At 45.7% G+C, this 15,162-nt stretch overlaps 1 protein-coding gene across 5 annotated transcripts in view; it reads right to left on the bottom strand.

The window, feature by feature from the left end:
• Nucleotides 1–9,592, bottom strand: part of CBFA2T2 (CBFA2/RUNX1 partner transcriptional co-repressor 2) — a 383,740-nt gene extending 374,148 nt beyond the window's left edge. For 2 of the 5 annotated variants that reach the window (XM_086932381.1, XM_086932382.1), the window contains exon 1: nt 9,111–9,592. The gene's annotated coding sequence lies outside the window, so the exon portion shown is untranslated. Of the gene's footprint in view, nt 1–9,046 lie in introns of all 5 variants that reach the window. The other 3 variants (XM_086932378.1, XM_086932379.1, XM_086932380.1) reach the window with 2 other exon arrangements.
• Nucleotides 9,593–15,162: the final 5,570 nt, after the last annotated feature.

Below are 15,162 nucleotides of genomic sequence, written 5' to 3'. Positions count from 1 at the left end.
AAAGCAGCAAGTATGGGATGAAAACATATAGAGATATACATGGACTGGAACTTAACGTCATCCTAAGCTGGCTTTGAACCTAATGAGATTTGCTCTTTGCTTTCAAGGAAATGGGATTGTTAAAGTGTGATGGACTCTCAATTGTAGCTCAACTATTTACAAGGATATGCAGGGCGGTTCCTCTAGCCTTATGGATTTTTTCTGACAGTGTGGTGCTCGAATATACACTCAGCTATCCTCCCCCCCCCCCACACCCCCTGTCTGGAGCGGAATCTGTGCTCAGGTGACTTTGCATACCCCACCTACGGTAATATCAGCAAAATAAATAAAAGATGTGTATTTGCATTCCATGAGTGAAGCATCAACTTTGCTGGATCATCACAGAAGAAAAAGGATAGCGAAGTACTTTGGAACTTCCGTGTGGCAGGATGTGCCCAAGAGTATAGGTTGTTCAACGATGCCCGAACATTTTTGGGGAGTCCATTATCTATGTTTCAAGCAAAAGCAACTACTCGCTGGGTTCAAATCACACGGTGGGAGCTCATGAAGACCATTAATGCAACTAACGATGGCTTTAATGCCAATAAAGAACAACTGCGTTCAATCACACTTATGGTAACGGAACACAGATATGTTTTCGACTTGATGACAGCAATCGATGAAGGGTTGTGTACAAAAATAATTACGTATGCTGCACTTTTATAACAGCAAATGATGAAGAAAACCTGACGGAGGCCATACTGACTTTCTCAGCACGTTGCAAGAGGGTTACAGCTAAAGTGTGAGGTATGTTTCCTATAATAAGAAATAAAGAGATGCAAAATACAGAACTGGGAGAAATGTACTGGGGTAGTGAAAAAGTTGTCGAAGAATCGACTAGAGAGGAGAATGAAAGGAATCAAAACCCTAATTTAGATTTAGTGACTAATCATTCTGTTCATTATTCGGTTTTACCGGTCACTTGCCTACAAACTGTGAAACATTATTATTGTGTAAAGAAATAAATTTTGTATGATGCGGTTTTAATGTGTGGTTCAAACTGCATGTTTAAGTTGCACATTTTATCTGGTAATAACCTGCAACCTGCTTTCAAAAAAAGGTCTAAATACAGTCTGATTACAGTGTTTCTTCTTCTCATTGTATGTTTTCTGGGAACCTTCCTGACTTTAATATGTTGCAGGAAATTCAGAGCAGCAGAGGATGTTCCAATTATAGTCTGTATAGGTAGCATGACTTCTAGAAGTCACGCACACAGGAAAAATATATGCTTTAAAGAAATGTATGCAATCTAGGTGGGACATAACGGAACAGCAGGAAGCTTTTTCTATTGCTAACATTGTACTGAAGTTATGGCTGTTTGCTAAAATTATTATAATAATTGACTCACAAACTGTGTAATTTTAGCCTGACTTGTGCTTCTCTCATAGTACAGTCACTCTCCCAGCAGCTTTAGTCTGAGCATATGCAATAAACCTGTTTGAACTCCTTTTGTTGCAGATGTGGTGATAAAATGATTTTAGCTGCTTAAAGGATCCCCCCCCCCCCCCCGACAGTCAAAAATTATTTCCGTTTAACGGTTACCAATAAAGAGGTAATAAACACCTTTCCTCTGTCATTTAGGATTTTATATTGATAAAAGTAAGAAGAGTAGGACGACAGACCAGTCCAAGAACTAGAAGGTAGGAACACAAACGGGGGGCTCGGAAATAGTTTTGGGAAAAAGAGAAAATTTACTTTATTTAACTGAACAATCGATAGAGGGTTAAATATATTCTTTCCTCCTTTTACTTAGGTTTTTAGATTTACAAAAGAAAGAGCCTCGTTTCCAGTTAATATTAAGGAAACAGGACTCAAAAGGTTAAACATTATTTGAATTATACCGTACATGAAAAGTTTGCTCTTTTTCTACATACGGATAACTGAAAGTATGAAAACTGATGAGGGAGATATATGGACAATAGATTAAAACTATCCAAATTAACTAGCTCGAATCTTCCTCTATTTCATATATCCCGCAGGGTCATTTCTTCATTGGGACCATATGCGAGTTTAAGAGCACGTGACTATATTGCACATGTAGACCCAAGATTGAAAAGTGAGTGCTTACCTTTGTATATTAGAATTTTAATTAAAACGTGAAGTTTAAGACCCTTTGGGAGACTCTCTCTGTTTTATTACGTACCCAGGAGTTTTGTTTTTACTATTCATATCCTCATCTTCAAATGAAGGAATGCGTGATCAGTGACGTGGATACAAGTAAAGTGTCATGAATGGACGATTGTGGTCACAGATGGATGTATGATTTTACGACTGTCTTAACAACGAATTCCTTAACCACGAAGGCGAAACAACGAGCAATCCCAAACCACTACTTATTTAACAACTAGTTCCTTAACCACGAAAAATCTATCTATTGCTCATTACCATTTTTCGTCACTGTGTTCTTTGAAATACACATCATTTGACATTTAAAAAAAACGTAATATTACGTTTAATTTTTGTAGTGAATAATCCTTTAATTAACGTATTTTCCAATTAAAACTTTTGGCCACAAGATGGTAGTGTTGTATCACAATAATCTGTTCAGGCCAGTTCCACACAGGTTGCGTAGAAATCAACACGTTAAAGTTACATAAAGATAGTTTTGAATAAGGCTGGATGTTCTTTGGATCTTTAAACAGACCGCTTTTTCTTTTGGCTGCACTTAAGAAATGTATTATTCAATTTGCCGTTGTTTAGAATTCGTTGTTTAGGCAACTCGTTATAAAAACATCGTTGTTTAGGATGTTTCCCGTCACAGATGTGTGAATTTTATGAAAACACGGATACATGATTGTGGGAAAACCAATTAGAGTATAGTGGGATATTAGGCTGTAATAGGAGGAAAAAATGAATTTAAGGAATTGATTGAGACTTTTGAGCTAGAACAGTGGTTCCCAAACTTTTGACTCCCGAGGACCCTCACTGAATCACTACTGGAAGCCGGGGACACCCAAGCAATTTGTACAATTTAAATTTCTTTTTAAAAACCCTTTTAAAGCAGAGGCAATTTCAAGAGGGAGACAGTCTGAATTGGGTCTATTGGCATGGACATGTATGCCTACAGCAGTGTATTATTTAGTGGTACCCAAGGGCTTGTGTAAAGTGAGCAATCAGACAGCAGCACGAAAATCCTACTGCTGATCCTGGCTGCGTCTATTTTTACCTGCCTGCCAAGTAATGGTAACCTATACACATGTGCCTTTCAACGTTTTATTGCTTTTATTGTATTGCCTGTATTTTCATTGTTGTGTCTGACTGCTGTTGTCCGTCTTCCCCCGCTGCCTGTACGTGGTCCGTGCCCCTTTTTTCTTCCCTCTGTTCCCCTCGCTGTCCCTGTGCTCTCTCTGCCTGGTCTTTTCTTCTGTACCCCTCGCTGCCATTAGTCTCTGCCCGGTTTTCTCTTCTGTTCCCCTCGCTGCCCCCTTGACTTTCTGCCTGTTCTGCCTGCTGTTATTAGCTGCCCCTATATTTCTGTATTTTGTCTCGTGAAATTCATTTTTTGTGCCTGTCTGCCCTCTGTGCCACTTGACTTTCTCTCGTTTTTTGTGTCTTTATGCCCTCTGTTCAACTCGTTTTTTGTGCCTTTCTGCCCTCTGTTCCATTCGTTTTTCGTGCCCTTCTGCCCTCTGTTCCCCTAGTTTTTTGTGCCTTTCTGCCCTCTGTTCCCCTAGTTTTTAGTGCCTTTCTGCCCTCTGTTCCACTTGTTTTTTGTGCCCTTCTGCCTTCTGTTCTACTCGTTTTGTTGTGCCCTTCTGCCCTCTGTTCCACTCGTTTTTTGGGCTTTTCTGCCCTCTGTTCAACTTGTTTTTCCCTCGTTTTTTGTGCCTTTCGGCCCTCTGTTCCACTCGTTTTTTGTCCCTTTCTGCCCTCTGTTCCACTTCGTTTTTTGTGCCCTTCTGCCTTCTGTGCCACTCGTTTTTTCCTTGTTTTTGTGCCCTTTTTGCCTTCTGCTACGCTTGTTTCCCCAGCCGCTGTGCCCCCTGCGGCCCCGCCCCCTGACTGCCCACTGCACATTCGCTGCCCCAGCCTCCCGATTGTATTGTTGTGGTCTCGCCGCCCCTGCGCCAACATTCACAGCTCTTGTGTGCTGTGAGGATGCATGGGCGTTTCATTTTTCACTACGACGACAGGCACTCGAGTCCTGCGGACCCCCTGGGAATGTCTCGCAGACCCCTGGGGGTCCGCGGACAACAGTTTGGGAAACGCTGAGCTATAAGGTTGAAATTAGATCTTAAGATAAAACTAAGTGTGGAGGAGAGAAATGCGTTGTTTTTTTTAAAACAATGTACATTTGTGTGTAGGAATAGATTAGGTTTTTGATTTGATTTTATGTTTCTTTATAAAGGCAAATTTGTTTTTAATTAGACTGTGGGAGAAATCTATTTATCCTGAAGAAGGTGACCTTGAATACTGGGTCCCCATCGAAGCGCGCTGATGCACATTTAACACCAAATCTGGAAGACTTTGAAAAACACAGTAGATATTAATGATTTGATTAAACTGATCTAGAAAGATTGGTGACTGTAAAGACATGTGCAACTGTCTACTGTACTCTCCTTGTCTATATCTATAAGTTTGTGTTATGAGCCATTTTGCACTGTAACATAGAGCTCCTCCCTTTTGCCTGAACGGAGTACACAATGAAGGATTCTTAAATGTTTTTATTTATTTTAATTACTAATGAGAGTCAGATGAACAATTCCTTACTTATCCACATGTTTGACAACCTGTTCTGAAGAAACAGCAAATGATCTCCTCCCACCTTCTCTATTTGGGGTTGGCGGGGGAGAGATAGTTTTAGCCAATGATACCCTTTCATCCTGGGTCAGGGAAGTTAATAAGTCAAAATAGAGAAGAAGATTCTATCAAACACTGCAACGATTTAGTGTACTGTTGGCAGTTCCCCGGGATTACCTGATGAATATAGATTTAGCTCCAATTCTGTCAGATGTCCTAGAAAATGTAAAAAGATTCTTACTAGGAGTACTTCTAAAGAGCTGCATCCTACTTTGCAGGAAGTAGCCAGAAGAAGGGCCTTCACAGGGAAGAGTGCCCCTCCAACACTTCCCGGTGAAGTTCCTTCTTCTGAACTGTGTTGTGGACAATCAGCTTCGGAGATGTGCCTGCTGTGGCAGACCTCTTTCATTAAGGAAGATGAAAACGAGAAGTGCCAATTCAAAAGGAGCAGAAGCCCAACTTAAAATTCAAAGACCCAGACCCTAAATTATATTTGGAATCTGGAAAAGAACTATATAAAGGAGAGATTGAGTCCCCAAAAAACTCATCTGCCAAGCAGCCAGTTGGGCTGTGTGAGAAGAAGCTCTGAAAGACTTCTGCCTGTGACCAGGACTAGGGACCAAGGCCTGCTAGTCTCCCTGCTAAGTGAAGAAGTTTCACCCAGAGAAACCAAGATTACCTGTTGTAAAGCGTGGAGCACCAATGCCTTTCTTGCTTGCAAAGACACGTTTGCCCTGTAAGGAAGAGGACAGAGTTGTAGGGAATGATGTCCAGTTGTGAGCCATAGCAAGAGAAATTCCTGAGCAAGGTGTGAAGAGAGAGGCTGATCACCGATCAGGTTGTTGCTGTGTGCAGGAACAGTCCGATGACTCCCATACGCTAGGAGAGGGCCACCATGGTCTCAGCCATGTGAAGTGCCCTGTGCGGGAAGCACAATGCCCCCATATGCCAAAAGGGGAAACCAGTGAACTTAATTGGGCCGAAGCACGAGACGTTTATACGTCATATTGAGGGCGTTCGCACCAAATAGTCGGTGCCTGATGGTAAGCAACACAGCAACCCCTTATGCCAGAAGGGGCTGCCGGTATCACTGTGGTCAAATGTTTGGATGTGGCCCAGATAAGAGGATTACTGCTGTGACCAGTGTGTCTAAACTGCCCCCGACTATTTCCCCAAAGATTGCAGGAAGCCGCCGAGGATGCCACACCCTCACCGGAGCTCCAGTCAGGAGCTGGAGAATCCCCCTCCCCTTTTTGTTAGGGATAGAACAACTTACCATTGGTGACCCCTGACCACTAGAAACTGACCAGCAGTGCTGCTCAGATGGAAGTTCCTTCGCTGCCGGGTGCTGCCACGTTCATCACGAGCGGCCTGACTTTGTAGTATTGGATCTGGATTTGGGAGAGCTTGGGAAGAGGGTACTCCATGCACCGCTAAACACTGCCGTAACAGGTAAGGCTGAAACCGGGATTTCGGGGGGGGGGGGGGGGGGGGGGGGGGGGGGGCGGGGTACTGGCTGAAAATGGTGCTGCAGCACCATAGACACTTTTGACTAAGTTCCTAAAAGGTCAAAAAGGGAGAACTCAAGTACAGCCTAATAGTTTGCTTAAATGGGTTACACAAAGAAGAGTGAGCCAGGGGTACACTACTAGAGACCTGACCTCAAGTGGGATTGAGTTGTTACATTTGAATGTCATATTTCTTTGCATGTGTAGACATAGAAATAAAATACAACTTTTTCTCATAAAAGCAAGCATTTGATTGGACATCAATGTATTGTTTGCACTTCGAGTTAGGAGAAGTGTTCACTGACCTGCACCTACATTGCAGACCACCCCCACCGCCTACCCCTGAGGGAGCCATGACTACTTGACTGCAGCTATTACAAGAGACAAGTGCAGAAAGAGTACTTGGCCTAGTTCAGCGGGAACCATAGGAGGTCAGGCCCTAGTACAGCAGGAGTTAAAGGTCTCAACTACAACGGTTGGGCACAGTAACCCCTACGTGCCTCATGGGCATCTGAAAGGAAATCCGATGGGGCTCCTTGTCAGGTATGGGTCCACGTTGTTTGCAGGCAGTGGTCAAAGTGAGTGGGATTGGCAGGGCATGTTGTGCCTCTACTTTTTCAATTTATTAGAATGCCTTCCCCTGCTTTTATATTTTAAAAATGCGTCCCAGGACAGCAGCAATATTCAAGGCCTATAGAAAAGGCTTGGCCATTTGGGTGCGGGCAGGTGGGCAGAAAAGGACTGTCTCTTTGTCCTTGCCCAGAGAACACAAGGACAGTGCCTCTTTTCCTGCTCTACCGCTGTCAGCTGCCCCCCCTCTGCTCCCCTTTCTGTCTGTCTCGCTCCTACCCACTTGCTGAATTAAAAACGGTGAATACAAAAAATAACTAAATAAAGCAAAGCAAAGGAGAGTGGTCGCAAAATGGCCAGATTGGTTTAATTCACACCCAAACCCATTAGCGCCACTTTACCGTAGTGCAGCACTACTTTTGTTTTCTCGTCTTTCTTTGAACAGCATTGTTTTCCCGGGTGGGGAAGTTCACCATTCCTGGATGTACTGTAATACCTGCTTGATGCATGGTGTGGAAAACGTTTAGTGTGAACCTTACCAGCGGTTTATCTTATTTTAGTTTATAAAATGTGTACTGCAGCTCTTTGTTCGGGGAAGTGTTTTTTTAAGGGTCCCTTCTGGGCCCTGTAGTCATCTCCTTAACTTTTCTGGCAAAAACACTAATTGGTTTCTGAATGAGTGTAAAAGCATTAAGATAGCCATGCTGTTCCTGCTTACATTTTACACACTTTACTCCATCTTTCATTACCTATGAGTGTTTGCTCTTCCCGGGATGTTAATGTTTTTTCCAGGCAGAATATTACTCTTTTCTAGTGCATAATTTGAATTGAGTTGCTTCCAGCATATCTGAAAAGATTTTGCCTCAAAATTACCAGTGTCACATGCAAATGCAGCAGTGAGAAAGGTGACCAGTCAACCTTTGCCAAGGGCCCTCTACTTCACAACAACACAAGTCAAATTTTGTTGTTACTTTTTATCCTTTTGAGCTACAATTTGTTAGTTAAAACTGTCAGATTAAGCAGCAGCTTATTTATTTATTATGTGGCAGAGCCATAATTATACTGAAAACAATTGCGAACTAGGATATTTTGCCATTCATGTTCGAACTGGTCTTGTGTAGAAAGGGAGAAGTACTGATGACAGAAACGGCATGGCTCTGAGACAAATGGCTTGTGATTCCACTTTTGGCGTATTTGGGGCATTCTGTGATTGGAAGCACATCCCACTTTGTTAATGTATTTGAATGTCAATAGCTCATATTAAACCTTAAATAAAGAAGTGTACCCATTGGTTGAATTAAATAACTCCGTGAAATGCCTAACAAATATTTAAAATTGGGAGGTTTTGCACTTTCTGGCCACACCTCTGACTCCGCCCACTGACCCAATTTTCAAGTTATTCGCACTCTGATTCTCCGCCCACAGTTCCACTACTTTTTTTCCCCACCCACTTCCACCGCTGTTTGCAGGGTGCCTACACGCTCCCAAAAAACACATGCTGGAAAACTGCACTGAGCATAACGGTCAATACTAGAGAATCTTACGCTCCCCGCGTTTCACTGCACTAAAAGGGCGTTGGCTGTACTTAGTGCTCTGGGTTTGCCCTCCACTTTCGAAGATGCTTTCAATACCTGCACAGCAAGGGGCTGCACATAGCCCCTGCGCCGTAAGAGGGTCGTGCCTACGTTGCCCCGGGAGATGCACCCCGGCCATGTTGCACACAGGGGCGCGATAGGTGGAACGCATACACTGATATGGGTACACTCAATTGCGTGGGTTTTCATTGCACACACTGAACGGGGAGGTCACACTGCATTAGGGGAGGGGGTTGCTGCGCTGTCCACGAGACCCATGGGGAGAGGGGGGCTACCTTCTCATACTGCATATGATCGATTTACAGCACGTTTAGTTGTATTTCAACACAATGCACTGGGAGAATCACGCTGCATGAACACTCAGAATGACCGCAATGAAACGGCGATGGGGACTCTAGTGGGGGAAACCCACTCACTACGCATTGAACACTTCGGTAGATGTGATTTAACTCTATGCTCAGACATAAGAAACACGGTTCATTCGGCCTTTACAATCAATCAATCGCAAACACAGACGGGTGAACAACCAGAGTACACAAACTAGCGTCCAGAACTACCAGAGATATTTCATTCTTCGTAGGAGCCCGAGCTCACCAGTGAACGGTTCACGGGCAAGGCTTGTTGATTCATTCACGACTTTCACCCGCAGCTCACCTACTTCCGCTCTCCTCGAACCGGAACCAATAGTGATAGATGGTCCTCTCCGGTGCTGGGGAAGAAATCACTCGACTTGCAGATTACTCCTCAATGTCGACCGACGAAGGATAACTCCACGGGCCCTCGGAGGCCACGAACCATCGATTATGTTCAAGACCCGTAGCCCCAGAGAAGGGGAGAGTCCGAGCCCTGAGTGTCGAAGAACTGTTAATGCCCGATTCTGTGTGCTGGAGAAAGGCTGAGAAATCCCAGGGCTGGAGGGAAAAACAGTTCACAGACCATTCTCTTTTGTCAATGTCTGTTCCCGCTGTTCCACACTCCTTTCAAAACTGGTACTTCACTTCTTTGCCCGCACAATTTCTCTCACAGACCAGGCTACCACCGTCCGCCCCCCTTTCCTTGGCAGAGCTCTCTTAAAGCCCTCCCCCTCCAACCGCCCTTCTCCCTTGGACTCTCCTCCATCTGCGCCCTCCCCCAGTCCGGCCTGCTCCTGGCAAGCACAGATGGCTCCCAGATGGGAGCGAGCAGCAAAAGAGCTACCCTACCCCCCATTAGACCCCCGCTCTGTTACTAAGGCGCCATGCTAGTTGATGTCACTGCGCGTGTACACGCACTCTTGCACCAATACAGTCATCCACGCCTTCCGTCTACAGAGCCCACCTGCATGCAATCCCTTGCATACTGCTAGAAGGCTACAGCCTCTCCACCGGTTATCGCCCAAGCTTTTTGGCTAAGTCTACAGTGTTCATATTTCACCAATTTAATTGCAAAATATTTAGGGATTTTTTTTTCTTTCCAAAACATTCCAGGATTTGATTTAGAGTAGACAAGAAGTCTCCGTCGGCCGTATTTAGAGGAAAGTTTTATTTACCTCCTGGGACTGTAATTATAGTAAAACTATCCCTCCCGGCGTCCACAAACCCTGCTGCAGGCAAGTCAAACTTGGAAACATTTTGATCAATTATCAGAGCCAATGGGCACCCACGGGTTATTGAGCCCAACTGAGGTGGTTTATTTATTTAGTTATGCAATTTTATATTGCGCGGACTTTACCCAAAAGTGCCAGAGCGCTCTACATTAGAGTCAAGTTCATTACATGAGGAGATTTTCAAATGTACATGCGTTACAGGTACAAACGGGAAAGTTGAAAAAGTACAATAAATAAGAGATGGCAAACACAGCAATAAAACAAAACAAAAACATTGGGATTAGGTTAGCACAAGCATAGAAAACATTTATAGCATTGTAAGAACTTAGAACAAGAGAATGACAAGCGGCTTTGAAGAACATTAAAAGCGATGAATTAGTTCTGGAAGTGTCTTTGGAAGAGACGAGATTTGAGTTCCGTTTTGAAAGTCCGGGTAGAGGTGGTGGTACAGAGAAATGGCGGAAGCGAGTTCCAGATTCTAACTGCATTGCCTGAGAATGATTCAGCCATCAATCTTTCTTTTTTAAAGGTAGGGGGCTCAAACAGTAAGTTTTCAGCATTACGTGAAGGTCTAGAACCTCCAGAGATTTTAAGTTTATTTGCCCGGTATCGAGGGAAGGAAGTGTGCAGGGCTTTTGGGTGATACAGGCAGTCTTGTATATTGACCTTGCTTCAATGGGAAGCCATTGAAGAGAAGACAGTATGGTTGTGATGTGATCATTTATTTTTGCCTCAAAAACAAAACGAGCCGCTGAATGGAGGACGGATTTGAGGTGGGATTTCAGGAAGCCAGCAAGGAGAGAATTGCAATAGTACAATCTAGAGAGAACCAGAGATTGGACCAAGGTTTTTTGGTCTTGCTCCGGAAAGAAACGTTGAATCCCCCAGAGAAGGCGCAATTTGTAGGAAGGTGGATATCTGACTATGGTTACCCCCAAACTTTTTGCCTGGTGTTTAGCTGGTTTTTGACATAGTTAGCCTGGGATCCTGCTATTCAGGGCCCCAGGCTGATTGCTCTCTCCTTAAAATGGATGCTGCCACCACAGACACGAGTCTGACCTCCTGCTGCTGGGAGTCCTTCCAGCGAGGGAGGCTTGGACAAAGGGTTTCCTGCCTTGGGAGGTGCGAGCACCACCCCAGACAGGGTTTTGTGTATTGGGTAGGACAGGGCTGAATAGAATCAGACATGCCCGGGGCACACAAGGTGTCCCCGTGCATAAGCCAGTCCAAACCGGTCCTGGGACTTTCCAGACCCAGGCCTGGCGAGGAGCTGGACAAAGGAAAGGGGGTGTAACCGCCCCTCTTCCTGGTTCCTCCCAGAGGAGGGACCTAGTAGGTGATCCACCCCTCAGATTGGGAATAAGAGTGGGAGCAGTGCCATTGCACAGCAGATCATCCTGAAATCAACTTTAAACAAAGAAGAAGACTGGACTTCGACATTCTGCTGCTCAGAAGACTGAACAGAATCTCCCTTGTGGCCTAGGAGTGGCCACCCTGTGAACACAGGCACCAACCAGCAACTCAACGTCTGCTTTGCCGCCGCCTCCCGCCGGAGCCCGAGCCCAGAGCCCGACAAGAACCAGACTCCCAGACCTCTCACAGCCCGATCCACAGTCCCTGCAAAGAAGGGACCCGTGGAGGCACCGAGTGACGTGGGACCGGACCTCTTGGAAGACCCTCGAAAAGCTGACTGCGCAGCATCTGAGGCATCCTCGACGTTGTGCTTTGGGGACTGAGAACCCCCACCACCGAGCAGCCCCTGCACCAGAGATCAGCCCCCCAGCATCTCCACGATCTGCGTGGGGCCCTTTTGCATTGTGCCACTCGACGCGCCATCCCGGCCACTAGCCACGTGGTCAGCGGCCATCTTGGCGACGAAACCGACGAACTACATAGCGGGTCTGGTTTCTCCAGACTTGCCCAAGCTCCTGTGAAAAGGAGCACTCGCTCTGACCTTGCTGGTCCGAGTGTTAAGTATCTTTCGATTCCTGCGTGGCTTGCATTAGCCAAGGCCTGTTTGCTCCGATCAGGTCGCCGACACCGCCAACAGCGAGAAGCCTGCGTGGGACAGCTCGTGACCGACTCCTGGACGTCCTCGACCCCCGGTGTCCACGTGGTTGCAGAGAGAATCTACCCGACAACGCCTGTTTGCACCCGACATCGCCTGGTTCCAATCTGGTTCCACGGTAGTCACTGGCTAGTGACTTTGAACATTGTCCCCTCTGCTTTCAGGTCTTCACAACTTCAGATCCACCCTTGGATCCACCGGAACTCTTCACATCGAGCCGCCTGCAGCATCTTCAGCTCCAAGCACCATCGACCAGCGTGACGAAACCCGACACTACTTCGACCCTGTGCACCCGCTTCCTGTGGGTGAGGTAACTCAGCTCCGCTGGTGTTCCTACACTGGTACACATCTCAAGGGCCTGTGTCTTAAGTTTCAACGTTCTAGGTCACTCGGAAGGTTCCTAACTATCTAACTTTGTACTTTTTACGCACCATAGACTTTACATTGGAAAGTGCGTGCGCTTTGAACACTGCACCCGAGTCCCGCGGGCCTTTCCCGACTTAGTCACTGCTAGTCTCGAATAGCTCCAGCGATTCCCAAGGCCCTAGGCCGGTTCCCTTTCTGATTGGTATCTCTTATACCACTTTCTTAGTATATGGTTTAGGTGGCCCCTAGGGCTCATCCATATTGTGCAACTTTTGTGTATTTTAAACTGTCTTGTGATTTAACGCTTGTGCTTCTGTGCTCATAAAGAGTCCAGGGGATTTTATAGTTAATAAATCAATATATATTTTCAATATATATCTGTGTGGTGTCCCTTTCATTTGGTATTCAAGGGGGTTGTGTATGGTAATACAGCTGGCTTCACATGCCTTTCAGAGTTTAGCCTAAGACTGCTTTGTCCACGTTACCACTAGGATAACTGGTCTGCAAGGTTGAATTACAACCAATCATCATAAGGGTTGCTTGGCATGGTACAAAGTGATCACTAGAATTAGTGAGCATTATATACCAGGCCAACTTCTCACATTGGTGAGCAGCGGATTGGGATCTGAGCTTGCTGTTGTTTTACCATTACAATCTTTGAGATTATCATTTGAAAGATCATACAGGTACCTGCTAGGTACATATAAAACAAGACTAGTATACTTAAGTTCTACTGAACTTAGTTGTTGTAGAGCAAAGGGAGTAGCACACCCTTACTACAACTACTAGATAGGTTTAGTAGGTAAACACCAGTGTAGGTAGATTGCAACACATCCACCCACACTAGAGCAATGTCTGGAGCAGAGGGTTCCACTGGGAATGTCTCTGTTGAGAGTGACCCTCCAAGGGCACCATCCAAATTTGCTATTTTTTCCTTTAAGGAATTAAGACAGCTTTGTGTCTTAAGGGGTCTGAAGACAGGGCCTTCCCCTACTACAGACCACCTAAGAGAGCTCTTAGACCAGTCTGAGACTCTAAAGCCCTCTAAGGCAAACCCCACAGGGGATGCTGAAGGAGGCCATCCTTCAGAGGATGACACTGTAGACACCCCTGTCCCTATCATCCTGGTAGATGAGGAAGCCCCCATCACTGGAGCTCCTCAGGTAGATGAGGAAGAGGAAGAAGAGACAGAAGAGGGGGGGAGCAGTGAGTCAGATGATGACAGAAATAGTCAGGTGCTGGTCAGTAGACTGAACCAGGCTAACTTAAGCCTATTTGGGACTGAATCTGGTAACAACCCAATCAGACCCCCAGGTGGACTTAACCAGAAGCCTAGGAGGAGAAGGACTCACTCAGGTGACTCTAACAACTCCCATGCTTCTAGAGGTTCTCATGGTCACTCCAGAAGGGAGATGACTAGCCCTCAGAGAAGGGAACATGAGGCCAAAATGAGAGAGGCTGAATTGAGGATCCAGAGACAAGAGTTAGAGGTTGCCCTGGCCCAAGAGAAACTTGCTAGAGCAGGACAGCCTAGAGAGAGTGGATTAGGATCCACTGGTGGCAGCACTATCCAGAAGGATAAAGACAGGTCCTTTGATACAATAAACCTGAGTAAGATTGTGCCCCCCTACAGAGCTGGGGATGATATCCACAAATGGATGACTGCACTTGAGAGAGCCTGCATGGTACAGCAGATCCCTCAGGAGCAGTGGGCAGCAATCCTGTGGCTCTCCTTTGAAGGTAGAGGCAGAGACAGACTCCTCACAGTTAGTGATGGGGATTCTAGAAACTATATGGTCCTGAAGAGTGCTCTGATTGATGGGTTAGGCTTAACCACTGAACAGTACAGGTTAATGTTCAGAGATACCCAGAAGACACAGACTCAGGACTGGTCTGAATTGGTTGAATGTGCCACTAAGGCTCTGGAGGGCTGGTTGCTGGGAAGTAAGGTTACTGACTATACAGGATTGTATAATTTAATTATGAGAGAGCAAATCTTAAGTAATTGTCAAAATCAGCTTCTACATCAGCACCTGGTTGACTCTGATCTGACCTCCCCACAAGAATTGGGTAGGAGGGCAGACAAATGGGTCAGAACCAGGATCAGGCCTAAGAACCAGGGTGGTGACCAAAAGAAAGAGACTACCAAGCCTCAAGAGAAGGGTGGGGATAAAAGTAAGGAAAAGACTTCCCCAGGGCCCCAAAACTCCAAGAATGGGGGTGGGTCCCAAGACACTTCTACAACCCAGAAAAAGCCTTATTGTCATATCTGTAAACAGGTTGGGCATTACAAAACAGACAGCTGTTGTCCCAAGAATGGCAATAAAGAGAATATACCTCCAGGTAAGGCTCCAACACCTCCTGTCACTGTTAGCAGTGGTCCCCCAGGTGGTGGGAGCACCCCCAAGAATTTGGGTGGGTTTACTTTTGGAGGACAGGTGGACTCTGGCCTACCCAGGTCCCCTAACTCAGATACTCTTGTCTATGAGACTGGCATGGGGTTTGCCAATTTCACTGCTTGCCCAAACACTTTGAGCAAGTATAGACAGGAGCCCCTCACCAATGGTTTGAAAGTTGAGGCCTTCAGAGACACCGGGGCTAGCATCACCATGGTGGCTGAATGTCTAGTCCCCTCAAGGCAACTTTTACCTGATGCCAGATATCAGGTGACAAACATTGATGGCATAGAAA

This window comes from Lissotriton vulgaris, chromosome 7 (genome assembly GCF_964263255.1).
Source record: "Lissotriton vulgaris chromosome 7, aLisVul1.2, whole genome shotgun sequence".
In the NCBI taxonomy this organism is placed as follows: Eukaryota; Metazoa; Chordata; class Amphibia; order Caudata; family Salamandridae; genus Lissotriton; species Lissotriton vulgaris.
This window is presented reverse-complemented; position numbering and strand designations above follow the sequence as displayed.